Source organism: Pelophylax lessonae, assembly GCF_965119305.1.
Source record: "Pelophylax lessonae genome assembly, chromosome: 2".
Taxonomy (NCBI): domain Eukaryota; kingdom Metazoa; phylum Chordata; class Amphibia; order Anura; family Ranidae; genus Pelophylax; species Pelophylax lessonae.
Genome location: NC_138769.1, coordinates 568,422,233 through 568,449,416, shown reverse-complemented (window position 1 = coordinate 568,449,416; position 27,184 = coordinate 568,422,233). Strand labels below are relative to the sequence as shown.

At 44.9% G+C, this 27,184-nt stretch overlaps 1 protein-coding gene across 1 annotated transcript in view; it reads right to left on the bottom strand.

Moving 5' to 3' along the window:
* Positions 1 to 14,674, bottom strand: part of ACKR5 (atypical chemokine receptor 5) — a 37,341-nt gene extending 22,667 nt beyond the window's left edge. Inside the window, exon 1 of the mRNA XM_082245598.1 lies at positions 14,422 to 14,674. The gene's annotated coding sequence lies outside the window, so the exon portion shown is untranslated. The remainder of the gene's footprint in view (positions 1 to 14,421) is intronic.
* Positions 14,675 to 27,184: the final 12,510 nt, after the last annotated feature.

Here is a 27,184-nt window from a genome sequence, read left to right as displayed (position 1 = left end):
TGGATGATAAAACATCTGGTTCCTCGCTTTCCCCAGTGGTGATAAATGCCAGCTCTTAGATTTCCACAAAGTTCACCAATTCACCAGCAATCTGCAACTGTCATGCCAAGAAAGCTCCTTGCATGGGAGAAGTTTGCTAGCTGCAGATTCCTCTGCTCTGCTATTTTTCTGCCTAATGCCTGAAATCTGTTTTCCTTTTCCACGTTTACAGTCACATTTAAGAAATCAACACTATGTTAGGTGTTCTCATCACCTAGCATATCTAAAACAAAATTTAAAAATATTTCTTACCTTTCTAGTTTTTTCTTCGAAGTAGTTGAATACTGAGGACTTTATAGGCAGCTTGCAGGCTTTTCTGAGCAATTAAGGGGTGCTATTCTGAACACCCATGTACAATTAGAAGACAGACCAAGGGACTTTATTAAGTCCAATAACACCTAAGCCTTCAGATTTTTAACCCCGTGTTAGGACAGACAACGTGCAAATCTAGTTTACAACTGGTAAAAAGATCTGCCAGCACATCCCTAACATTTAATACAAGGGAAGAGCTATGTAGGATTTTTTTAGCAATTTAAAATGTAAGCAGCTATTTTCAATTTTTTTTTTTTATCCTATGTAACTTCAAACATGTAACACAATTACAGTAAGTGATATCCCATGTTGGATGTAGAAGCAGAAATAGTTTAGTAAATCTTGATTACCAGCCTAGATTTTATACCACCATAAACAGCCCTATTCCCCACCTAGTCAAATACCCTGCTGTAATGCTGGCTGAATGCGCTGCTTAGGCGTATCTCGCTACTACAAAAGTTCTTGCAACCATAAGAAGTGCTCATTAATCATGACCAGAGATCTTCCCCATTTTTGAAAAATCTCTTTGCACTGGGGCCAGTTCTTCCCTTTTCTCATTTAAAAGAAGAAAGGAAGTTCATTGCATAATGGATTCAATATGTTTATTGTTAGGTAAATGCTTACATGTGTCATTTACCAAGACATTTTCATTTACATGGAAATCTTCTTATTTTTTTTTTAAATTCTTTATTAGAGAGAAAAAAAAAAACGTACAAGCATACCACAGATCAGCAACAGGTACAGCCAAATTCCAGGTACAACGAACATATAACAAATTGAAGACAGTGCAGACAGTAGTTCAAGGTGTATTAACGTAACACTAAGGCATCCAGAGAGCGCATAAGGAACATAATGTACACCCCCTGGAGGCCAACGGCCTTAGCTGTTAGAGCTGAATAGTGAACAAATAAATTCTCAGGGCACCTTCAGGCAGACCCCCCCCGCCCCCCCGGACCGGCATCCTTCTCATGGCCGGCTACCGGGGAAGGGAGGCCCCCCCCAGGCGCACCCGAGTGCCGCGGCACACCCCAGAGGACCCAATGGCGGTACTTCCCCCAAAGGGGTGTCGCATCGCATCACTCCCGGAAAATGACCGACCAACCTAATAGGGAGCCAAACATATATCATGGCCAGTACTCATCAGCGGTATAGAGGATGAATAAACTTATAGACTGTATGCTTAAAGCCAAAAAAGAAAAAAAGGGGGGGCTACAGGAAAAAAGACAAAGAGGGAAAGAGAAGAGGGGAGGGGATCAAGGTGGAGAAGTAAGGGAACAGGGGAGCACCAAGGAGGAGAGTGGGGGGAGGCCGGCCGACCCCCGTTCAGCGACCATCAGCGGGTAAGCAACTCTGTATATTCCGGAGTGCATTTAAATTCATGCCAGTAGAACCAGCGTTTCAGGAACTTCTCTCGCGTACCGTGCTCAGTGGCTACTAGATCTTCCATTTCATTGAGGCAAGAGACCTTGCGGAGCCACATGGCTACCGTAGGAGGCTGTGTCTGCTTCCATAGCGGAGGGATGCAGCTTTTAGCTGCCGTGAACAGAAGGGGCAGAATTGATTTCCGAAAGGACGCTCTCGGATATTCATGGTGATGAAGGAGGAAGAGTGCTGGGTCTAGGGTGAGGGGATGGTCCGTAAATTTCTGGGCAATGCGGAGGACCTCCTTCCAGAAAGACTGTAAACTCGAACATGACCAAAAGACGTGTAGGTAGGTTCCAACCTCTTCCCCACACCGCCAACAGACATCCGGGCAGGTCGGGAACATGCGATGAAGCCTAACCGGAGTATAGTGCCAGCGGGTCAAGGTCTTATAGCCCACTTCCTGATACCGCGAGCAGCGGGAGGTCTTGTAAGTGAAAAATAATATCCTCTCAACCTGATGGTCTGTAAAAGACACATTCAGGTCCCTCTCCCATTTGGCAATAAATGGGGGGCGGAAAGATTCGTCCGGCGAGGCCAGTGCCCGGTAAACCAGAGAGACCGTGTGGCGAATGGGAGACGTGTCGGAGCAAAGATCTTCAAAGTACGTGAGCCGCCTCGAAAATTGAGGCGCCGAAGGAAGAGCTTGTAGAAAATGAGCCAACTGGATCCGCTGCCAAAAGGACAAGGAGGTAAAGGGTGCCGTAGAGTTCATATGGGAGCGCGAAATCCAAGCCCCCGCCCTCACAAAGTGCCGTGCTTGGTGAACCCCCGCGGTCTTCAAGAGCCTAAATCCAGGTTGATCCAATCCAGGCCCAAAGTCTGGGTTATCAATCACCGGGAGGAGGGGCGAGGGAGAGGACGCCAACTGGCTGTTGTGGCAAAGACACCTGCCCACCGCCAGCGTGGGTCCAATGGTCGGATGGGTATCCAAGTCCCTGGGAACAGGGCCAGAGCTCCAAAGGGCAGACTCCAAGGGAGTCCCCCCTGACAAACGCTCCAGGCGGACCCATTGTTTCATGGAACCGTGGCGATATCAGTCTATAATGCGAGAAAGATGACATGCTTCGTAATAGAGGACTGCGTCCGGCATTGCCATGCCCCCACTCAATTTAGGCATCCGGAGCACCCGCAGCGCCAAGCGGGGGGAACCCCGAAGCCACAGGAACTCCCGGAACACCCTGTTCACCCTCTTGAGGTAGGAGGATGGGACCTTAATGGGCAGCGCCTGGAGCACGTACAAGAGGCGGGGCATGATGTTCATCTTTATAATGTTGCAGCGACCGAACCAGGAAAAAGTCCCTCGGCGCCACCCTTCTAAGTCCTGCTTGATGCGAGTCAAAAGAGGTGGGAAGTTACAATCGAAGATTTTCTCCGGGCAACCCGGGAGATAAATCCCCAGGTACTTGATGTGGGACAAACCCCATTTAAAAGGAAAATCCGCTCTAAGGAGAGTCGACAGAGAGGCCGGTAAACCGACCGCCAGCGCCTCTGACTTTGATTGGTTAATTTTATAGAAAGATAACGACTCATAAACCCGAAATTCTCGCAAGAGATTCGGGAGGGAAGTGAGAGGGCGTGTCAAGAAGAAAAGTAGATCGTCCGCGTATGCCGCTACTTTAGGCGACTCCCCTGCACTTACCGACAGTCCGGCCACATCCGCATTCGCCCTCACTGTCCTCAGAAAAGGCTCAAGAGCGAGAACAAAAATCAACGGGGAGAGCGGGCACCCCTGGCGAGTGCCATTTGCGATGTCGAGGGAGTGTGATAGAGACCCGTTGACCTTCACCCTAGCCGAGGGCCTGGAGTAAATGGCCCTGATCCACGACAACTGGCGTTTCCCCAGACCCACATGCTCCATGGTAGCCAGCAGAAAATACCAGTTCACCCGATCAAACGCCTTTTCGGCGTCCGTCGACAGGACCAACATCGGGATACGGTGGCTATTAGCATAATGTATGAGATTAATTGCCTTGGCGGTATTGTCCCGGGCTTCCCGGGCAGCAACAAAACCTACTTGATCATCGTGGATCAAACCTGGGAGCAGGGGAGCCAATCTAGAGGCAATGATCTTGGTGAATAGTTTTAGATCAATATTCAGGAGAGAAATCGGCCGGTAGCTCGCACATAGCAGTGGGTCTTTACCCTCCTTGGCCAAGACAGTGATATGAGCCCGCAAGGAATCAACCGGTAGGGCCGCCGACTCGCCAGCTGCATTGTACGCGGATAAGAAATGCGGCGACAGGACCTCCTCAAAACACTTATAGTACGCAAGGGTGTAGCCATCAGGACCAGGCGCCTTCCCAGGTTGCATGCCCCCCAGGGCCGCAGTAAGCTCACCCGAGCGCAAAGGTGCGTCCAACTCTTCCACATCCTCCGGTGAAAGGGTGGGGAGGCCGGAAGCCGTAAGATACGATCGAATCTCCCGGATCCTAGCGTCCCGTGATGCCGGCGAAGGGCCAGAGGACAAATTGTACAGGGAGGAATAGTACCGACGGAAAGCTTCCGCTATGTCTGTCGTCGAATGGACCTTACGGCCCGCCGCCGTGGAGATCTCCGGGATAAACGTCCCGGATCTCTGCTGTCGCAGTGCCCTGGCCAACAGCTTCCCACACTTGTCTCCATGCTCGTAAAAAGCTCGGCGACATTTAGCTAGGGCGGCCTTGGCTTGGAAGAGGACCAGATCTCGGAGCTGATCACGAAGAACAATGAGCTCCTGAAGGGCAGCAATTGCTTGGGACCGTTTGTGGACCCTCTCCAGGTTTCCGATTTTCGCCAAGAGGTCTGACATTTGAGCACTCGTTTCCTTCTTCCTCCGGGATCCGAGCTTGATCAAAACCCCGCGCATATAACTTTTATGGGCCTCCCAGACCATCACGGGCGAGCTGTCAGTCGTGACATTAGAGGCGAAGAAGTTCCTCAGTTCAACACCGAGCTCCTCCAGGATAGCAGGATCCTGGAGAAGGGTGTCGTTAAGCCTCCACTGCCATTGTGACACCTCCGGGGCTCTCAGATCTAGGTCGAGGAGAATGGGAGCGTGGTCCGAAATGGCAATAGAACCAATAGAGGCAGCTGAGACCCTGGGAAGCAAGGACTGCGGTAACAAAAAAAAGTCGATACGCGAATATGAGTCGTGCGGGGGGGAGAAGAAAGTATAGTCCCTATCCCCGGGATGGAGAACACGCCACGGATCCACTAGACGAAAAGCATGAATCAACTGCTTGAAGCATCGGAGAGCAGCATAGGACAACTGGGAGGCACCCTTGGAGGTATCCACTAGCGGGTCAAGAGCCAGATTAAAATCCCCTCCCATGAGAATCTGTCCCATAGCGAAGTCTGCCAACTTAGAAAGCACCGCGTCCATATAGGAGATTTGGTTAGTATTGGGCAGGTAGAGATTCACCAGGGTCACCGGGACGGAACCCAACTGGCCCTTCACAAAGAGGGCCCTGCCAGACTCGTCCCTCCACATATCCGAGAACGTCCATGGAGTATTGCCCTGAATCATGATACTAACCCCTTTCGTCTTGGAATCAGAAGAACAGCCATGGTAAACCGTAGGAAAACGCCTATTTCCCAATTTGGGGATCTTATCCAGTCTGAAATGAGTTTCCTGCAAGAAACTAACATGAGCACGGAGACGGTGGAGTTCAGACAGCACAATAGAGCGCTTCTCCGGGGTGTTGAGTCCCTTCACATTCAAGGAGACCAAACGGATCGGGTCAGGACGGGGGGCGGCCATAACCCCCCCAACCAGTGGGTCCAGCCCACGGGTCAAAAACAAAAAAACCCCCCAAGAGAAGGGGAGGAGGGGAAAGGAGGGAACGGTGGGAGAGAAAAAAAAAAAAAAAAAGGGGGGAAAAAGGGGTGGAAAGAGGAGAAGGCGCGATGCACGCGCCGAACTACAAAGTAGTAGGTTGCCGAAGCACAAGAGAGAATTCAATCTCAAAGGACCCTAGGGCCCAGTCCACCACCCCCGCAAGCAGGGGACAATGACCAGGTATCCAGGGATCACCCTATGTGGGGAACGAGGAGAGACACTAACCGGGAGAAGCTGGGTGACCTCTCCCACGCCCCCCAGACCAGCCCACCATAATCTTCACAACATATAATAGCATAGTAACCAGCAATAATAAAAAAAAAAAAAAAAAAAAAAAAAAAAAATTTGATAACGAACCCAACACAAAAATCAGCAACACAGTGTAGCAGCCCGAGGCCCCCCACTAGAGAGGAGTCCCCCCCCCCCCCTGCCCACCACGAGCCAAATCAGCAGTTCCCATGGTACTCTCGTTGACAAACGCCAGATTTAGTGCCCGCCCCCCCGCCCGGACCCCTCCCTCCGGGTCAGTAGCAGCAGACGGGAGGGGGAGGCGTCGCCCCCACCCCCACCCATATCACCAGATCCTGGGAGGAGAAAACACTAGAAAAAGAAGGGGGGAAAGTGAGGGGAATGGGGAGAGGGAAAGGAGGTGGGAGGGAGGGAAGGGGAAGGAAGATGCGAGATGGGGGAAGGGGGAAAAAAAAAGGGGGGGGAGGGAGAGAGAAAGGAGGGAAGGGGAAGAGGGGGACGAGGAGGGGGAGGGGGATGAGGAGGGGGAGGGGGAGGGTGAGGGGGAAGGAGAGGGGAGGGGGAACAAGGAAGTGGGAAGGAGGCATGGGGAAAAATGAAGGAGAAGGAAGAGGGAGGCGAGGGGAGGGGGAAGGAAGGTGAGAGAGGGGAAAGGGGGGAGAGATAGGAAAAGGAGGGGAGACAAGAAAAAACAAAGGGGGGGGAGAAAGAAAGGGGAGGGGGGAAGTGACGGAGGAGGGAGAGGGGAGGGAGAGGGGAGGGAGATGAGAAGGCGAGGGGAGGGAGAGGGGGGGCGAGGGGAGGGAGGGGGGGAGGGGGGACCGCATGAGGAGGGGGCACAGAAGGTAAGTAGGCGGTGTCCCATCGGAACCAACGAGAAGCCCAATCCCCCGCGGCCCCCCAACCTGGCACAACGCATCACCAAGTAATGAAAGGAGAGCCGCACCCTGACCAAGCACGCGCCCAATACAGGCACAGCCCGGCCAGAGTGCCGCCGGGAAACAAAACCAGGGAATAAGCCAACTAATATTTCCCGAGCCCAATGCAGACCCATACAGACCCCAGTAGCAACTGCAATATAAAACATAGATATGTATGCGTCCAGCAGTCCGGTAGGGGGTAACAGCCACCACTGTCACACTCTCTCCAGCAGGGCACCCCCGGAGCCAGAAGTAATGGGAGCGAACACTGCACCACCTAAGGGAAGGCGGGGGTCGTAGTTCCAGTCATCAGAAAAGGTGGCAGCCAGGACAGCAAGACAAGGCATCCGTCTTGCAGGGACAGGGGCAAAGAGCACGGGATACGTCCGCAGGAACCAGCAGGGGGTCAGTCAGAGGCAATGCAGACAGCGGGCAGAGGTTACAGGGCGGCTCGGGCGGGAGAACTGGAGGGAAGATCATGCGGGGCAAGGGAGGGGGCCATAAGGCTACTCACTGTTCCAGGGCATTCCAAGTTCAGTCTTCAGGCGAGGCCGCGGAGGAGCCAGCAGAGCTCGGCCCGGGGGCATGTCGCTGACGGCGCCGGCCGGCAGGACCCGACCGCGATGGCCCACCGCCAGGGGATCGAGCATCACGCTCCGGGAGCCTCGCCAGCCAGTCCGGGATCACCATTGGAGCCAGATCCGCAAACCGGAACAAGGCCTGAAGATCAGAATGCTTACGGAGGATAAACGTCGATCCATTTCTGCGGACTATCAGCTGAAGAGGGAAGCCCCAGCGATAGGTAGCATCTTGACCACGGAGCCGTTCCAGAAGGGGCTTCAGCATCGCCCGGCGCATCAGGGTCCCTCGCGAAACATCCGGAAAAATGTGAATGGTAGCCCCATCAAAGTCTAAAGGGCCCACCGACCATGCGGCCCTCATCACCTGCTCCTTGACCGCGTAACGGTGAAGGCGGCAGATCACGTCCCTGGGTCTGTCGGCATCCTGCGACCTGGGACCTAGAGCCCGATGGACCCTATCGAACTCCAACACCACCGGGGGTTCTGGCGGGAGAATCCGGGTGAGTATGGCCCGGACCGTCTCAGGCAAGTCCTCGTGGCCCGTGGCTTCGGGAAGGCCGCGGAGCCGCAAATTGTTCCTACGGCTCCGATTCTCAATGTCCTCCATGGTAAGTTGTTGCTCAGCAAGGATGTCCGCGTGAGCTGCCTGGGTCTTCTCCAACTGGGTCACCCGGGTTTGTAGGTCACAAATAGCGGACTCTCCAGAGGCCACCCGCTCCTGCACCTGGGTCACCTCTCCCGACAGGGCCTGGAAGTCCCTCCGATGTTGCTCCGTGACCTGCGCCACCAGGGCCTCCATGTCCATTTTGGTGGGGAGGGATCGCAGCAAGGCCCAAATGTCTCTGTCTTCCCCCGAGTCCCCGGTAAGGGATGACTGGGACGCCATAGGAGGCGCCGGAGATGCCGCCGAAGGCGAGGGAGCCGGGGTGGAGGGTGTTTGAGGCGATGATGAGGTAGCGGCCGGAGCGGGGTCCCCGCGTGGACTCAGTGCAGGCGCCCGGATTCCCGGTGCTGGAGAACCCTGAAAAAACGGGCGGATCGGGGCCGAGGAAGTCGCCCGAGGAGCAGGTTTCGCCGATTTTGTCCTCCTCCGCTTGTAAGAGCTCATGACAGCCGGTAAATGCTAGGTTAAGGCCGATCAGGGAGGCTAGGGAGCGGGAGCACCATGAGAAAACGTCTTCACGCCGCCATGTCCTAGCCACGCCCCCCCTCTTCTTATTTTTAATATATGATGTTCTAACTGGGATGTTCTAGAAGTGCATTTCCATTTAGTATTTACCACAACTTTATATGCTGTCAACACTACTTAGGATGTAAGCCCGGTAATATTGTTTTGAACAACAGGGATCAGCATATAAAATACTATAGGAAATGCAACACATCCCTTTTTTACACCCTTCTTGACTTTTTGACCTAGAAAGAAAGATCCCACCAACAGTATATGTTTCAAGCCTAATAGTTTGCTTGAAGAGGCATTATTTAGCGTAGAAGAAGAGCGATGAGTGCATAGTGAAATAAATGGTTTTGTGATTTATTATATCGCAGTTAGTGACCAACTCCACACTAATGTCAGATTCAACACTCTTGATGATATGCACACATGTAATGGCTTGGTTATTGGACTCAAAAGTAGATGTATAACTTTCTGTGCTAACACAGAATGGAAGAAGGGACTGTCAGGATACAAATGGGTCTGATCTTTTGGAATAAATAATAATATTTCTAGAAATCTACACCAGTATTTCAGGAAAATGGTTAAAGAGGGTCTAGAGTTTTTTTTTTTTTTTTATTCTTTATTTACGGGTATGCAGAATGAAACATGTATGTATGACATGACAGCACATTCCTGAGATAGGTTGTCTGTGGTAACAAAAATGGAAATTCAGGTAATAGAGGTTATTAGTCACTAACCACGTAATATACCAAATGTCAGTATGGTAACAGATCATAACTAACAATTCAGGATAATCGAAAACTATAGCAAAAAACATTATCATGTGGTGAACAGTATTAGAAGGAACATGACTCGTATGAACATATTGAGAGGATCAGATCACCTACAGGCACTTATCTATTGTCAGGTAAGGGCACCGATTGACCCTCTAACCAAGGGGGTACCACGCTCTGCACACGAGACATTCCTACCAGACGATTGGTGCATACAGAAAGGCATTTTACAATGTTTTCAGACAGAGAAGAGGACACCCTAGATGTCTAAGAAAGGAAGAAAAAGGAGAGAGGTGAGGCAAGAGGAAATAATGGGAAAAAGGGGGAGAGTGTAGGGGGGGAGGAATAGGAAAAAAACTAGGGGGTTGTCAGCACAAGGAAGTGAGCTCTCAAAATTGAGCACTCACAATTATTTAAGGATAGGCTAAGTATTCATCTGAAAAATGAAACCCATCCCAGTATAGCCGGCGCATACTGTGTTCCTCTGTCTTGTCCTTGAGGACCCCAGTGAGGTGTTCAATCTGCTGAATATCGTTCACCCTGGCAAACCATTGTGATATGGGGGGGGACTTGTTGTTTCCACATATTGGGAATACATGCCCTGGCTATTCATGAGATGCTTCAGTAGGGATTTATGGTATCTCTTACTTGACAAAGGGGTCAAATTAAGAAATACAGCAGGGGGGTTGTGGAAAAGAGAGTAGTCTGTGAGTTTATGCACAATTTGTAAAACCTGTTCCCAAAAGGGGTGAATCTTGGGACATTCCCAAAAAAAATTTTTATTTTATTTATTTTTTATTTAATTTAATTTAAATGTAATAAAAAATAAAAAAATTGAAGAAGTGTGGCAGTCTGAGTGCCACATCGCTTACAAAGAGAGATATGGCCAGGGAAGAGGGATGCTAGCACAGACGGGGTCCGGTGCCGTCGAGTCATTTTGTAAGAGGTCTCCTGATATTTACTGCAAAGGGCAGATTTGTGTGCAAAAAAAAAAAAAATATTTGATTCTTTTGGTCCTCCCAAAATTTAGTTTTTAGATCTCTTTCCCATTAGAGCAAATATGGCGGGTCTTGCTGAGAAGTAACTGCAAGTAAAATAACTTGCCTGCACCAATCAACTACTGGTCATATGGACAGCTTTGCAGTATAAGGCAGGGTCAGGGAGTCCGACACCACCTCTAAGTTTGGGGGTCTGGTGGATTTGAGTTATGTGTTGTTTTTTGTTTCTTAAAAATCCCAACTGGACTTTTGAAGTATAAAAGTATATGTAAACCCAAAATTTCATATTTCTGTGCCTGCTGTACCTTATACTTGTGTAAAAAAGTATACTCTCTATCTTTGTATTGCTTCCCTTGTGTGAAACCCCTGGTGCTCCCACCAGTCATTCTGCTTTCCTATTAAAAACTGACCACAAGCAGGAGAACACAGCATGGTCAGTTCTCTAGCTGTGCTGAGAACTCAGCCTGCTTTTCTCCAATCATAAGACTTGTCCTGACACCCCCCCCCCTCTGCACAGCCTTTCACTGGGAAGATCAGTGTACTGCTGCCCCCCCCCCCCCCCCCCAGCTCTTATGCAGCTGAGAACAGAGAGAATGTGATCACTTATAAAAAAAAAAAAAAAAAGGGAAAGTGTTTATATTGTTTATTTTATATGTTTGCAGAAATTATTTGCCTTTCATATCTATTTTAAACTGAATGGGTTGTTTTACAAGGTGAAAGTTTACATACTCTAAACCCCTATGACAGGTCAACCTAGGAACACATCTCTTTATAACAAATTTGCTCTACCTATTGCAAATTATTATGGACAGTTTAAGAATTGTAGGTTCACTCAAATGTGATATTCTAGGTTTTTACGAGCCTTCTAAATTGAACCATCAGTAACAATTTGCAATAACTAGAAGTCACTAAAATTCCATGTGTTGAAGCATAAAATGAAAAAAGTCTACTAGTATTGTGACATAATATTGTTATTCGTATTCATGTGTAGCATTTATATCAACCCCTCCTCTGTGTAAATACCATCACTATAGATAGAGGATGTAAAACATTCCATCGGTAGAAAAAAAAAGTTACCCAAATTTCAAAAGGAAGATAAAAACATTTCCTGTTGTTTGATATCTGTTCAGTACTTAGAGGGTTATTTTTACAAACATTCCTCAGTGAGAGGTCAGACCCTCTATCTGAGCTTTATGGAGTGAAAGGGAAATGCTAGGAAGTATTTAACAACAGAGAAGCATGGACCCATTCTACAAATGACCAGTTATTAAAAAAACGATTGTTTTTATATATTTGTAGCATTCATGGTACTATGTGTCATGCATATCAGCTGTGTAAGGTTTGTAGCTCTATCTACAAATAATGTTTTTGTTGTACTAGCTGTCGCTGTACTTATTCAAGTCTGATAACCCCGGAGGGCAATTTGTTGATTTCCAGCTGTTGTATCAAAAATAATGAGACTCACCAGCATGTAATGTCAAAACGGATTTTAGATGATTAGTGTCAGTGTCTTGAATATTAAATAACTACCCATCCACTTACCTTGTCTTGAGAATAAAGAGTTCAAGAAAATGTATAGATACTGTACATATTTTTGCATGGGACAACATTTTTTCTTAAATATTGAAGCCTATTTAAGTAGAATCTTTAGTACATATTAGTCATTTAAGTATGTGGGTTATTATTATATATATATTTTTTTCGTTTTTTTTTAACCGGTTGCCGACCGGCGGTACTTGCGGCGGTCAGCCCCGGCCAGGCAAAGTGACGTATGGGTAGGTCACTAGCCTGTCACAAGCTTGTGAGCCAATAGCAGGCGAGCGCGCGCCCGCGGAGGCTCGTTCCCTAACAAGTCAGTGCGTGTGACCGGCGGACCCAACGTCTGCCGGTCACTCGTGATCATTCGCCGTGAAGGGAGAAAGGCAGGCGGCTAATGTAAACAAAGCCGCCTGTCATTCTTCCCTGTGTAAAAATGGAGATCACACGGTTCTACTATGTAGGACCGTTGATCTCTGTTCTTACACAAGTAGCCATGTCCAATCACAGTTAGAAACATGCCCCGTGGGACATACTTAACCCCTCCTTCCCCAATAAAGTTAACCCCTTCCCTGCCAGTGTCATTTTTACAGTAACAGTGCATATTTATAGCACTGATTACTGTAGTAATGTCACTGGTACCCCCAAAAGTGTCAAAAATGTCAGTCAAGGGTCCGATCTGTCAGCCGCAATGTTGCAGTCCCGCAAAAAAAAAATCGCAGATCGCTGCCATTACTCGTTAAAAAAAAAACAACAAAAATGACAAAAATCTTTCCCTTAGTTAGTAAACGCAATAACTTTTGTGCAAACCAATCAATATACACTTACTGTATTGTGATTTTTTTTTACCAAGCATATGTAGCAGAAAAGAAATTGGCCAAAAATGTTAAAAAATTTTGATTTTTACATTTTTTTGGGGGGAATTTCATATAAAAAAATGTGAAAAATAATGTTATTTTTGCAAAATTGTCGCTCTTTTTTTGATTATAGCGCATGATCAAAAAATCGCACAGGTGATCAAATACCACCAAAAGAAAGCTCTATTTGTGGGAAAAAAAGGACGTCAAATTTGTTTAGGTACAGCGTTGCACGACCGCGTAATTGTCAGTTAAAAGTCACGCAGTGCCGAATCGCAAAATACCCCCGGTCGAAAGGGGGTAAAATCTTCTGTTGCTTAAGTGGTTAAGTGCATATCAATTAGTCTGCTCTGGCTGATTGAAAACATGGCTATATGGCAAAATGATTTATCTCTGTAGTTAAAGCATATCTAAACCTAAACATACAATTGTAAAATATTGCAGCTTAGATGATCCCTTTTTTTTTCAGGATTTTTTTCCCTTCTTTTTCACCTGGTGACTCTTTCAGTAACACACTGCCTGCCCTAAGGAGACAACGATACCTACCTGCATTGTATCTCTTGAGGCACAGCGTTGTCACCTTAGGCTGTAATACCTGATTTGGACTACACACAACCTATACATAGAAGATAGCTGATAACGATATTGGACATCTAAGTTCAGCTCAGTGCAGACTTAACCTTTTGCAAGCTGTTTCAGGGTTAGTAACACAACCCATATTGACTCCAGAGACTGCCAGGTAACCAGCATGTTTCATGAGAAGGTCGGCAATAGCAGCCTACATGCCAACACATTATTTTGTTTAATTCAGGTATTTATATAGCTTTATAAATTGTTTGTGGATTGAAAGCTCATTGAGGACAAGGACTGATGTGAATGTGTAATATATATGTAAAGTACTGTGAAAACTGACAGCGCAATAGAAGTACCTGAAATAAAAAAATAGCTCGCACAATTTACATATCGCATAGTCCCTGTCCTTGTGGAGTTTACAATCTAAGGTCCCTATTTCACATGCATACATACACACACTAGGGCACATTTATACAGGATCCAATTAACCTATCAGCATGTCTTTGGAGTGTAGGAAGAAAAACACAAGCACAAAGAGAACATGCAAACTCCAAGCAAACAGTGTACTGACCAGGATTTGAACCGGGCACCCTGGTGCTGCAAGGCAGGAGAGCTGGCCTCTGATAAATAAATTAGAATTAATTTGCACTTTTCTGACTCCATCAGAGTAAATTCTGATTGGTTGTTATGAATTGCTACACATAATAAAAGGGATTAATCATGAATAAGCTAAGTATATAAGCATAAAACATACAGTTTAGGTTTAAATCCATATAGTTCTGATTGTAGTAAGAAAAATGCACATTTAATGGTCGTTCCTTTTTTTTTCTTTTTAATAAACCCCTATTAAAAGTTTTTTTTTTTTAGATATGTAAAATGTAAAATTATTTAAATTTTATATATAGTTGTTGCTGTTGGATAGTTTGCAGATTTCGGCAAGTTAGTAAAGGTATCCCTTATCAAATTATGATTCCCATTCTGAAAACACAGTGCTAGGTTTTATACAGGTATACAGTTTAGGAGAATTAAAATTTGTGGGACACTATCAACATGAAGAGCCCAGTGTTATCAGTTCAACAAATATTCTATGTTAACAGAGTCTGAGTTTCATATCTTGTAGTCTGTTCTTCTGGGCATGGTAAGAATATCATGGAAAGGTTTTCTTACCTCTAAATATGCTGTACGAACTGCCTGCGATCTAGTGAAACTTTTTCCCAGCTGTTAGCGAAGATTCTCTGCTGCAAGTGGCATGAGCTATTTTACACTTGATAGTAGCCTTTGCTTTCAGGAAATGATCCTGAAGCTGCAATCATTGCTGTGGCTTTTGCTGCCCAGGATATCCTCTTATGCAAACTCAAACACCTTCTAAGATTCTCCAAGCCCCTAAGTGGATCGGTCCCTTTGTCCTGAGAGGCATTAATGCTGCAAAGAGGAATCTCTAAATAAATAAGTCTTTCCTTTCTCCCATGGCGCACATAAAAATACAGGGGTTATTTATTTTCATTCTTGCTATAGCTTACGCGTGTGATTAACACATTGGCTTGAGTTTTCAAGCTGTGAGAATTACTGTATGGTGCAGTGCAAATATTTTACTAGATATTTCAAAGCACATTCAAATTGATTCACAAGACAGGGGTTAAGCAGAGTTTGCAGATCATAAACATTATGCATTTTTTTGGAGGGGTCATGTCTGAATTCTGAACTTTCCCTCCTTAAAGGTCTAAACACAAAGGCTTGCTTACCTAACTATGTTAATGAAAACTGACATTATGACATAAGGATGCAATTGGTACTTCTTTAATGGGAATGATCATATTGGAATGCTATCTGCGGCATATGTCGGATAGTGAAAAAAGCCATAAAGTAAAAAGATGATGCTGAAATTTATTATAGTAGTCCTAAAAGTTATTATTTAGCTGGCTATATTAAATATTAACCACATTTATGCTATGGAGACCACAATGGGTGAGTGGGTAGATCATACTGGATAAAGAGAACATGCACATTGGCTAAGTGATTAGCACTTCCGCTCAGCAGCACTAGGGTTGCAAGTTCAAATCCCAACCACGGCACTGCCTGCATGAACCTTGCATGTTCTCCCTGTGCCTGTGTGGGTTTCCTCTAGGTACTCTGGTTTCCTCCCACACGCCATAGACATGCTGGTAGGTTAATTGGCTCCTAGTATGTGTGAATGTGAGTTAGGGACCTTAGATTGTAAGCTCCTTCAGAGCAGGGACTGATGTGAATGTAAACTATATATGTAAAGGGCTGCGTAAACTGACAGCACTATATAAGTACCAATAATAAATACATTTTTTAACATTATATTAAAAGAGAAGTATGAGATTTTTTTTTTTTTAAGCATATATACCTAGGTGGATATAGCATTGGTCTGATGCTGCATCTGTCCCCTGTCCTCTAAGGCTGAAAACCGAGTGATCAAACACTGCTGATCACTTGGTTCTCAGTGCTCCCTGAGCATAGAGCTGGTGACCGCCAGTCACCGTCTCTCTGCTCTGCCCCCCCCCCACGCTCACTGGAGCACCGGGCTTTGGAGGCGGTGGGAGCTGCGTACCGGGCTCGCTGAGAGGCTGAGCCCGGTACTATTTCAGGCATCTGGGTTGATCCAGACCATATGGTCACAATCTTTCCAGAGCCTAGACCAGCTCTGTGACGTCAGTGGACAACGGGCTGATGAAAATTGGTCACAGGAGTGCAGAATGATCTACATGCCTGTGATCAACAAGCTTTGGCTGTTCTTCTCCTTGGATACCTGTCAGAAACCATGATCTGGCTGATCAAATGGAAGCATGCTGAAATAACAAGAAATCAGGATCAGCTCTCTGCTATTCTGTCTATATACTGTAACATCAGCCATGATTTTACCATCCCTCATAAGGGTGAAGCTTTGCTGGTGGTTGATAAATGTTCATCTTTCTGTCTTTTGTCAGATAAATGTATTGAGCTTGATTTTGGTCTTGAGCCTCCATGTCCTCAAGAGGGTCAGATGGTCATTCTTCAGCATAGATGGGAAAATTCTTTAAGACCTTTATTTAATCCTGTGGTGTTTATATGTTCTATAAATTGGATTGGTTTACACCCATGTTTCCCAGTCAGAGGTTAGTATACTACCAGCGTTTTTTGTGACAAGTTTAAGGACTTCTGATTATTTAGGTAATTTCAGATTAAAGGCTGACGTTTTAGAAAATGGCAAATAACTTTTTAAAGTGGGTCTAGAAATATTTTAATGGTTTGAAATATAATGAATAAGGGACTGTTCAGCAGTCCAGTACTCCTATTATGTTCTATTAGGAGTACATGCAAAAAAAGTATTACAATTTTTTATTTACATTTGGAGGTACTTGGTGAGCAATGGCTATTGTAATGGAGCCCCTCATTTTAGAAACTTTGCGAAATACTTGTTTACACAGTAGCGGTCATCTGCGACCCATTAAAGTGACTTACTGAAGAGTACGTATACTTACCAGTCTCACTGCCATTGGGTCCGATTTTTTTCTCTTTGCAGAGTTACATGAAGAATCTTTCAGCACCTCTGGGTGAGATGCCTGAATTCTCCACTGTGGACTGTGGTCCCAACCAACAGACACTACATTACTAGTGTACCTTTATATAGCGGTTGTCAGAAACCATTGCTTAAAGTGTAACTCCACTTTTGTTGAGAAAAAAACATTCCCCTCTGGGTGATCTCTTTACAGTGCTGGGTTTTTAACAAACTTTGTTGCAGATTCCTACCTTTTGTTATTCTGAAGAAATCATTGTTTGTTTCTCTGTGTTGAGTGGGTCTAATGGGAGTGGTTTCATAATTATCTTTCAGCTGTGGCAGCTGCAGGGCTCTAATGAGGAAAGCTGCTGGGCCTGCATCCCTTTAGACGTGTTCCTATGGGGAGTATCTCACCCAAAATGACCTTTTTGTTGCAGGGGATGCCAGAAATCTGACTTGTATCTTAGTACAGACTTCTGGGAAAATTTGGTGAGCCAATCACACAAGCAGGTAAGGATGTTTCTGGGGTGTGGTCAGTACACATTCTTTGTAAAGAACAGCTCCAGGTAGCCATATTGCATTTTCAGAAAATTACAACAGCTGCAGATTGAAAAGGAAAGGTATTTTTTAATAACATTCAATTACAATATGATTTGTGTCGCAATTGTATACGCTATATTGTTTTTTCTTTATTTGAGATTTTTTTCCCCACGAAAGTGAAGTTACCCTTTAACAGTGTTTTGTATTATGCAAAAGTCTGTGCTTCAGCAACATATGTTTTATGAATCTGAATACATTTTGATTGACCAAATATCAGTAGTGATGTGAAATGCAATCCATTTTAATTTAACAGTTTTTCCTGATCTTTTCCTTCTATTTCTAATTGATTATTTAGCAGTTTCTTGACCAAAACATGGTATGTTAGTGTGTAACAGAATTATCCCATGTGTTCCTTTCATTTTACTAAGCAGAATGCCAAATTTTGTACCCATAAAATAGTGGGGTTAGGGCTCTCCTCCAAAGTAAAAGTGATCAGTGTGGGGTGTGAATATGTCTTACTTTCTACAGTAGATGCTGACATATTTTGAAGGGTCCACTTGTCCATGAGAAACAGATCAGTTCTGGAGTAGGAAGTATATTGTATGTAGTGCATAGTTAATATAGTCATAATATAGTGCATTATTTACTATATTAACAATTCATTCTTGACAGGTGGGATTAAGTGATTAAGTGATGGTCAGGATTTTCAGGGAGTAGTAGAAGAATACAGAGCATTATCTGGGATGAAATTGAAGTCCCCACCCATCAACAAAGCACCTTATTGATCTTACAAATTGTTTTGATTACATTTGGGGGAAAATAGGTCTATTTCACATTGGGAATGTAGATGTTTGAAAATGTTTGAAAAGTACATTTTTCATTTCACAAAGTAAAACTGTTTGGATTCTGTATAAAATCTAAAGCTTTAAAGGCAGGGTGTCCTTCATAGAGCTCAGGGATTTCATATTTTTTTAGTGGAGCTGGCAGCAAAGGTATATAGAATCTTTATGTGTTGAATTCTAGTTGTGAAATGTGTCACTTAGGCCAGGTTCACACATTGTGCGGTGCGAATTTCAGGTCAGTTTTCACTGCAAATTTTCAAAGTAGCTGTTCAGAGGTTCAGCTACAATTTAGATAAGGTTCTGATGCAAATTTTAGGAGCGTCCCTAATAACCAATGCTGGATTTACTTCCAGGGACATTGCTTTTTAATAAAGGACTTGTTAAAACCTGTCTGTGTTTTGCACAATGTAAGACAGTTTGTACAATGCACCCCATACACATTCAGATGGGGGGGGGGGGGGGAATCTGTGGGCCCCCTTGTTAAAGAGGGCTTCCAGATTACAATAAGCCTCCCACCTGCAAACCCACACAATCATCAGCCAGGGTTGTGGAGAAGAGGCCTTTGTCCCCATCAACATGGTTACAAGGTGCTTTAGGGTGGAGCCCTCTACCCCAAAGCACCACCCTCATGTTGAGGGAATGTAGCTTGGTATGGTTCAGATGGAGGGGTGCTTGCTGGTCCCCCCCCCCACTTTCCTGGCCTGCCAGGCTGCATGCTCAGATAAGGGTCTGGTATGGATTTTGGGGGGCACACATGCCATTTTTTTTTTTTAATTTTGGTGTTGGGTTCCCCTCAAAACCCATACCAGACCTAAGGGCTTGGTATGGATTGGGGGGCCTGAGCTGCTTTTTTTTTTTATCAACTCGTGTTCAAAACTGATGACATGTGCGAATTAGAAGCTTTCCCATAGAAGGCAATGAGTCTGAAATTTGCATCTGAACTGCACCGCAGTGCTCAAAAGATGCACAGGTCTCTTTTTAAATTCACACTGCTTATACACTGCAGATATGTGAACAACTTCAGTAGAAAACCAGATGCGGTTCAAAACGCATCCAATTCACATATATGTGAACTAAGCCTTAAGCAAATAAAATGTCATGCTTAAGGAAGTGTGGTCAACAACAAGCCAAGGTCGAGATCAGGAGTTCACAGAGTGTGGTGAGGAGCAAGCCAGGTCAGCAACAAGTAGTCAGGTAACAAAAAATCAGAAACACAGGAGCACAGATAACAGGGTAGCTGAAGATCACCCAGCGATTGTCAGATACCAATTCTTCATTTAAATAGGGCACATGGCACCAGTTCCAAAAGTGGGCGTGTACCATGCACTGGTGCACACCTATGTTCGCGCAACACGTGTCCATATGAAGATGCGCTGATCTGTAGGCCCACACTAGTTACTGGCAGGAATTCCTTGTCTGCACACAGGCCCATGTGCACTTCTGTTAACATCCTAACAAACTTACTACCCTGACCCCCACACAGTCCTGTATATAGTTTACTTGGAAATTAAATCACATGCCTCTTATAGAATCATGCTCATTTGCAGTGCATTGCGAAAGTATTCGGCCCCCTTGAACTTTTCGACCTTTTACCACATTTCAGGCTACAAACATAAAGATATAAAACTGCAATTTTTTGTGAAGAATCAACAAGTGGGACACAATCATGAAGTTTAACGAAATTTATTGGATATTTCAAACTTTGTTAACAAATAAAAAACTGAAAAATTGGGCGTGCAAAATTATTCAGCCCCTTTACTTTCAGTGCAGCAAACTCTCTCCAGAAGTTCAGTGATGATCTCTGAATGATCCAATGTTGACCCAAATGACTAATGATGATAAATAGAATCCACCTGTGTGTAATCAAGTCTCCGTATAAATGCACCTGCACTGTGATAGTCTCAGAGGTCCGTTTAAAGCGCAGAGAGCATCATGAAGAACAAGGAAAACACCAGGCAGGTCCGAGATACTGTTGTGAAGAAGTTTAAAGCTGGATTTGGATACAAAAAGATTTCCCAAGCTTTAAACATCCCAAGGAGCACTGTGCAAGCGATAATATTGAAATGGAAGGAGTATCAGACCATTGCAAATCTACGAAGACCTGGCCGTCCCTCTAAACTTTCAGCTCATACAAGGAGAAGACTGATCAGAGATGCAGCCAAGAGGCCCATGATCACTCTGGATGAACTGCAGAGATCTACAGCTGAGGTGGGAGACTCTGTCCATAGGACAACAATCAGTCGTATACTGCACAAATCTGGCCTTTATGGAAGAGTGGCAAGAAGAAAGCCATTTCTTAAAGATGTCCATAAAAAAGTGTTGTTTAAAGTTTGCCACAAGCCACCTGGGAGACACACCAAACATGTGGAAGAAGGTGCTCTGGTCAGACGAAACCAAAATCAAACTTTTTGGCAACAATGCAAAACGTTATGTTTGGCGTAAAAGCAACACAGCTCATGACCCTGAACACACCATCCCCACTGTCAAACATGGTGGTGGCAGCATCATGGTTTGGGCCTGCTTTTCTTCAGCAGGGACAGGGAAGATGGTTAAAATTGATGGGAAGATGGATGTAGTCAGTCATATTTAACTGGGCTTGTTCTATAATCTGACCAGCTAATACCTGTCCTTCCTTACTCTAACCTGACTTGGAGGTAGGAGAGAGCTGAAAGCTGACCTTCAAGCAAAAGGACAAGTGGAGCTTATCATTTTCCTTCCCCCAGCATCTAGTACATTTGCAGTTTTTTTTTGTTTTTTTTGGGAGCAGGCACCTTTTTTGACAGCTACTCACTGCTATTAACTCTATTAGCGTCTAAGCAAAAATGATGTGTACTGTCCCCCCCCCCCTGCTGTCTGCAGCCTCCTGGTTTACGTCACATATCACACGTCCCAGGAGGCTGCAGGATCAGTCTCAATGCATCTTTGGCCCTTGTGTGTTGTACAGCGGTGAGCTAGATATGAAACATCAGCAAGTAATAGCTTGCTTTGGCGGCATCAGAGAGCTGAAGTACAGCAAAGAATCGGCTGCGGGGAAATAGCATTGAACTGCATGGACTAGTAAGTGTATTTCTTAAAAGTCAGCAACTACAGTATTTGTAACTGCTACCCGCTGCTATTAACTCTATTTGCATCTAAGCAAGAATGACATGTACTCAGCCTGTTTCCCCCCTGCTGTCTGCAGCCTCTTGGGACATGACACACATCACATGTCCCCGGAGACTGCAAGGTCAGTCTCAATGCATGGCTGTCCCTTGTGCATTCACAGCAGTGAGCTAGATATGAAACATCAGCAAGTTACAGCTTGCTTTGGCGGCATCGGAGAACTGAGGTCCAGCAAATAATTGGCAGCGGGGAAAAAAGTGCTGGACTACATGAACTAGTAAGTATGTTTCTTAAAAGTCAGCAACTACAGTATTTGTAACTGCTGACTTTTAAATTTTTTTAGAGCTGAGAAAAAGTCTGCCTTAGCCAACTCTATTCCTGAGTTTCTCTTCATTCAGTTCAATTCCCCTCCTAGTTCTGACTTTGTCTGCTGATAGTGATGTTGATATTACTATTAGGATTGGATTTAGAAATTCTAGCTAGGAGCCCAAAGCTCCCAAAGTCTAGTTAATATTCTATAGACATTGGGGAAACCTGTCAGGTTCTCCGATATATCAGCACATCACTAAGTGGTGAAGTCTGGGCTCTAGCACCCCACTTGTGGTTTTATACTTGTAATCTGACTCAGATATCACCATGAATGAACATCTAACTAATGTATGGATTGGATGATGATGGTCAGATTTCTTTACACACAAATAGGGATGGGCTGGACACCCCCCTGTTCGGTTCACACCAGAACATCTCGAACAGGGAAAAAGTTCTAACAAACATGCAAACTCCATTAAAGTCTACAAGACACAAACATGAAAAATCAAAAGTCCTTATTTTAAAGGCTTATATGCAAGTTATTGCCATAAAAAGTGTATGGGGACATGGGTACTGCCCTGGGGGACATGTATCAATGCAAAATTTATTTTTCAAAATGATTGTTCTTAAAGGAGCAGTGATTTTTATGATGCTCAAAGTGAAACAATAAAAAATTCCTTTAAATATCGTGCCTGGGGGTCCCCTTAGTCTGCCTGTAAAATGGCACATCTGTACAATGTATAGAGCCTGCTGCAGCAATACTAACATTTCTAAACTAAAAAATGTAATTTTAACTTGCTCACGGCTGTAATGTATTCCCGGCTACCAGCAATACAGTTAAAAAAAACTATGAAAAAAGCGTCATGGAGTCCCCCCAAAATCCATACCAGACCCTTATCTAAGCATGCAGCCTGGCAGGTTAGGAAAAGGGAGGGGACGAGCGAGCGTCCCCTCTTCCTGAACCATACCAATCCACAGGCTCTTAACATGGAGGGGTGAGTGCTTTGGGGTTGGGGGGCTCTTCCCAACAAGAGCCTCTTCCCGAAAACCCTGGGCTGGGTTGTTGGGGGCTGTCAACACCTTTTGTGGTTGTTACTTTTTGACACGTTTTTGGTAAATGGTGAATGGGTAGGGGTATGATGTACCTGATACACATTCATATGGGGGGGTGGGATCTGGGGGCCCCCTAGTTAAAGGGGGCTTCCAGATTCTGATAAGACCCCCATCCATCGACCCTGACAACCACAGCTCAGGGTTGTCGGGAAGAGGCCTTTGTCCCCATCAACATGGCACCCCAAAGCACCCTCCCCATGTTAAGAGCAAGCAGCCTGGTATGGTCCAGGAGGGAGGATGATCACTCGCCCCCCCCTTTCCTGGCCTGCCAGGCTGCATGCTTAGATAAGGGTTTGGTATGGATTTTGGGGGGGACCCCATGCCATTTTCTTTTTTTTAATATTGGCGTGGAGTTCCGCTTAAAACCTATACCTGACCCAAAAGGCCTGGGAGGACCCCATGCAGTTTCTTTTCTTAATTCTGTCATGGGGTTCCCTTTAAAAGCCATACCAGACCCAAAGGGTCCCCCAAGCTGTTTTTACCCCCATTTTTTCTAAATTACATTTTTTTTAAATTCAGCTTCAGCAGGGAAGCCTCAACAACCTATTGACTCTGCGCTCTGTGGGCGAACATCTCCCTAAGTGCCAAGAAAGTTCAAGTGTTAAGGTGAAGCCTATGCTCATCCCAAACCGTTTGCCCATCCCTAGTGGTGCCTGAACCCTGTAACCCCTCACAGTTACTCTTGCTGGGCTCAGGAATGGGCCCTGCTGTTAAAAATTTGAAAAAAAAAATTGAAATTAAATGCACCTGCCAAATAGGTGCAGAAAAAATGGGCCTTGAGTGTTGGTGAAGCTTAAACACTATAACCCCTCACAGTTACTTATGCTGGGTGCAGGAATGGGCCCTGCTGTTAAAAAATTAGGGGAAAAAACTGAAATCCCATGCACCTGTCAAACAGGTGCAAAAAATTGGGACTTGGTTATTGGTGGTGCCTGAAAGCTGTAACCCCTCACTGTTACTATTACTGGGCGCAGGAACAGGTCCTGCTGTTAAAAATTGCAAAAAAAAAATTAAATTACATGCACCTGTCAAACAGGTGCATAAAAATTAGGCCTTCATTGTTGGTAGTGCCCTAAACCAAAAACCTTGTTGGGAGCTCGCATGATGTAGATTTAGAAATAGGATAGGTAGCATAGGCAGTCTTCAAGGGATCCCAGATCCTTGGCAAATTCAATCAGTTACATCAGCATCAGGGGTTTGATAGCTGCTGTTGATCCAGGACTGATTCATTTTGATAAATGTCAGCCGGTCAACAGAGTCTGAGGACAGACACACTCTTTTATCCATCACAAAACCTCCATTAGCACTAAATGTCCATTCAGAAAGCACGCTGGAAGCAGGACAGGCCAGTAGCTCCATTGCATATTGAGCAAGTTCTGGCTAGTGGTCCATCCCCAAGACCCAGTAATTCAGTGGATGCTCAGTTGAAAAGGTCTCCTAGTCTGTTCTTGCCCCTAGATAATCCTGCACCATATGATGCACAAGCTGCTGATGGCTTAAACCTAACATCCCTGGGCGCTGAGGTCTAAAGAATTGTTCAAAGGCATCTGTCAGCCGGCTGCATTCTCCAACGCTTTTCCTGTGACCGAATGAAGCCTCAGAAAAAAGTTGTCCAGAAAATTGTAACCACTCAGTGTCTGGAAAGGTGTTACATAAATTTTTCTTCAAGGCGTCCTCAAGATGTTTCATCCACTGCTCCCACTGCGAAGGCAGGGTGAGCTCTACAACTTTACCCTTGTATCGTGGATCAAGAAGAGTTGCCCACTAGTAATGATTCCCTCTCCTTGATAGCACAAATCCTCAGGTCCTTTCACAGGCTTTGCAGAATCAGGCTGCCCTTAAGCCAGCCCCTGGAGGACATCCTGCCTCATTGGAGTTGTTCCTCCTCCTCCTCACTTTCCTCCTCTGTTCTTTCTGGCTCCCAAGTGACCTTATCATCCCCTCCCTCTTCATCACTGGCAGTTGGGGGAACATGACTGTTAGTTTCTTGTCTGTCATTGTCACGCCCTTTCCCTAGGCTCACGTTACTCCCTTGCTCAGCCTGGGAACCAACATCAGAGCATTTAAATTGCTGCGCATCCTCCAGCAGTATGTAACTGACACTATGTTTGAATAATTCAGGTGGCTCCTCCGTGCATGATGGTGGGGCTACGGAAGGAGTAGCTGTGGACAAAGAGTTTGTGAAACAGGCCACTTTGCCAGTTGCAGTGAAAGGCAAACTAGTATGAGCCTGGGTGACATAGGATGAGGACAGCTTAGTTATCCACTCCACCAACTCTTCTGCTTGTTGTGGCTCAAAAACACGGCCAGCACAGGAAGAAAGGACAAGCGTGCCCTGCCTGCAGAGGATGTACCACCACTTTTCACTGTGGACACAGAGGCTGCTTGCCCTCTTTTAGTAGCCTGTGAGCAACTGCCTCTCCTTGTTGGCCTTTTGGACATGCTGGGGATTTTTGGGGTTTTTTTTTATAACTTTTTTTATAGAGTGTGAGAAGGGAATATGATACTTGGGTACAATACATTTGTGCTTGGTGCACTATAAACCGTTTTCTTGTAGTTTTTTTTTTTTTTTTTTAATAATTTATGGGTTGCTCGTCGGCAGGCGATTGTTTGTGTGTTCAGCGAACGACGTTCGACTTAAACATCCAGCCCTTTTCTATACACAAACAAATATATGTATAGGGTTGCCAGAAGCTTTCAAGACCTATGGGGTAAATTCACCTTGGTCAACCCTGTGGACCCTGCTGCACAGAGCACCTTTGTTACCCTGTGCTGCCAGTGTAGTGGCCCAAACACTGAAATACACAGCCCCAGAGCCATTATTCATCATAATGCTCATAATGGCAACCACTCATTGGTCAGCACAGCCATGTGACCGTGCTGACCAATGAGACGCACATCTGGTAAGGTGTCACTGAAGAAAGAAGCATCAGCATAGTCACATGGTCATGCGGAAACACTTTCCATTGCAAGCATTTTGATGGATACTCACTCTGGAACTGGGTATTTTGGCATACGGACTGCTACCCTGGCAGCACACAGCATCTTGGCAGTTATGTGCAGTGGAGTCCAGAGGAGTGGCCAGGAAATTGCAGTTTAATTTTTTTGAGGAAAGGTGAACTTACAATTGAACTAGAGTTTATCCTTCTTCATGAATAATGTCAATGCCCAAAATCAGTTATTGTTTGTGTATAAGCCGTAGCTCACAAAATTATTATTCTTCATATGCTGATACATTATAGTGTACTAGATAAACAACCATGTAAAAAGATATGTCATTATATTTTAATACTCACTTAATCTTTTTTTTCTTTAGTATTGTTTAGAAATGTTTTTTTATATACTTTTTATGCCTCGAGATAAAAAAAATGGTAGTTTCTAGCAGATTTTAGTATTTTATATACACAACTAAGTTTGTTGTTTATGTGCCCCGTGGTGTTTAATATAATGTTAGCCACTCTCAGTACATACATTTTACAACTCTGGCTTACATTAAACAGCTTGAAAGCAGTTTCTCTTTTCAATGTTCACAGGTTATGTTGACAGAAAGTAATAGCAGTGGCTGCAATGATGAAAGAAGCAAATGAGATTCTGGAACACCAACACCATAACAAGGATGAAAGAAGAAAGCATGCAATACTGTGTAACATATACCATAGGAAGGTGTGTCTGGGAGTAAGTGTGGAATGTTCCTCAGCAAAGTGGAATTGAAAGAGGTCAGAGAGCAGAAGTAAAACCATAGGAGTAGCAAACAATTCCTGGAAGCTTTAGTTTTAAGAAATTGCTGGGAAGGAGGTACACAGGAAGAAGAAATATCAATGAGACAAGGAAGCAGCCAGCAAAGATATAATACTTCCGGAAAGGATACCATTCAGCACTGACCCCAAAAAGCACAAATCTGCTGAGTAAGGGAGATGAATGATTTGTTAAGAGTGTATGACTAAAGAACATGTGGGGTCCACAGAAAACCAGTAATTGTTCATAGGTTTTCTTAGTCCTGCCTTTGAGTAAAATGTCAAGAAAAACAAAGGATTATGTATTGTGTAAAGTAAACCTGTCCGCCTACTTGATGTTCGGTAAATGTTCTGCTTAAGACACCACAGGGTGTTTACATTAACCTCTGCTAGTCAAAAAAAAAAAAATCCCAGTTCTATTTCATTAAATCTAGATCACTTTATTAGCAGGGGCCTAACTGCAGGGCTTGTTTCTGTCAATGTTCATTCCTTGTACAATGAGCATGCCTTTACTGGCCTCTGAGGACCTCTCATTGGAAAATAACATGGCTTATTTTTTATATTTTAAGCTAGGGAAAACAGAACACTCGTAATAAAGTGAAACTAGTAAAGCAAAGTAGACTTAGAGCTTGTGTCGATGGCATTAGCTTAGGATGCTTCTGAGATTATTCACCCTTCATTGACAGGTGCATACAGCCTGTAGTTGACCTCTTTCTGACTTGGATTTTACCTATTTCTAGCAGGTTTTGCATTCCCATAAAGACTATGGAAATGTAAAACTGCTTAAG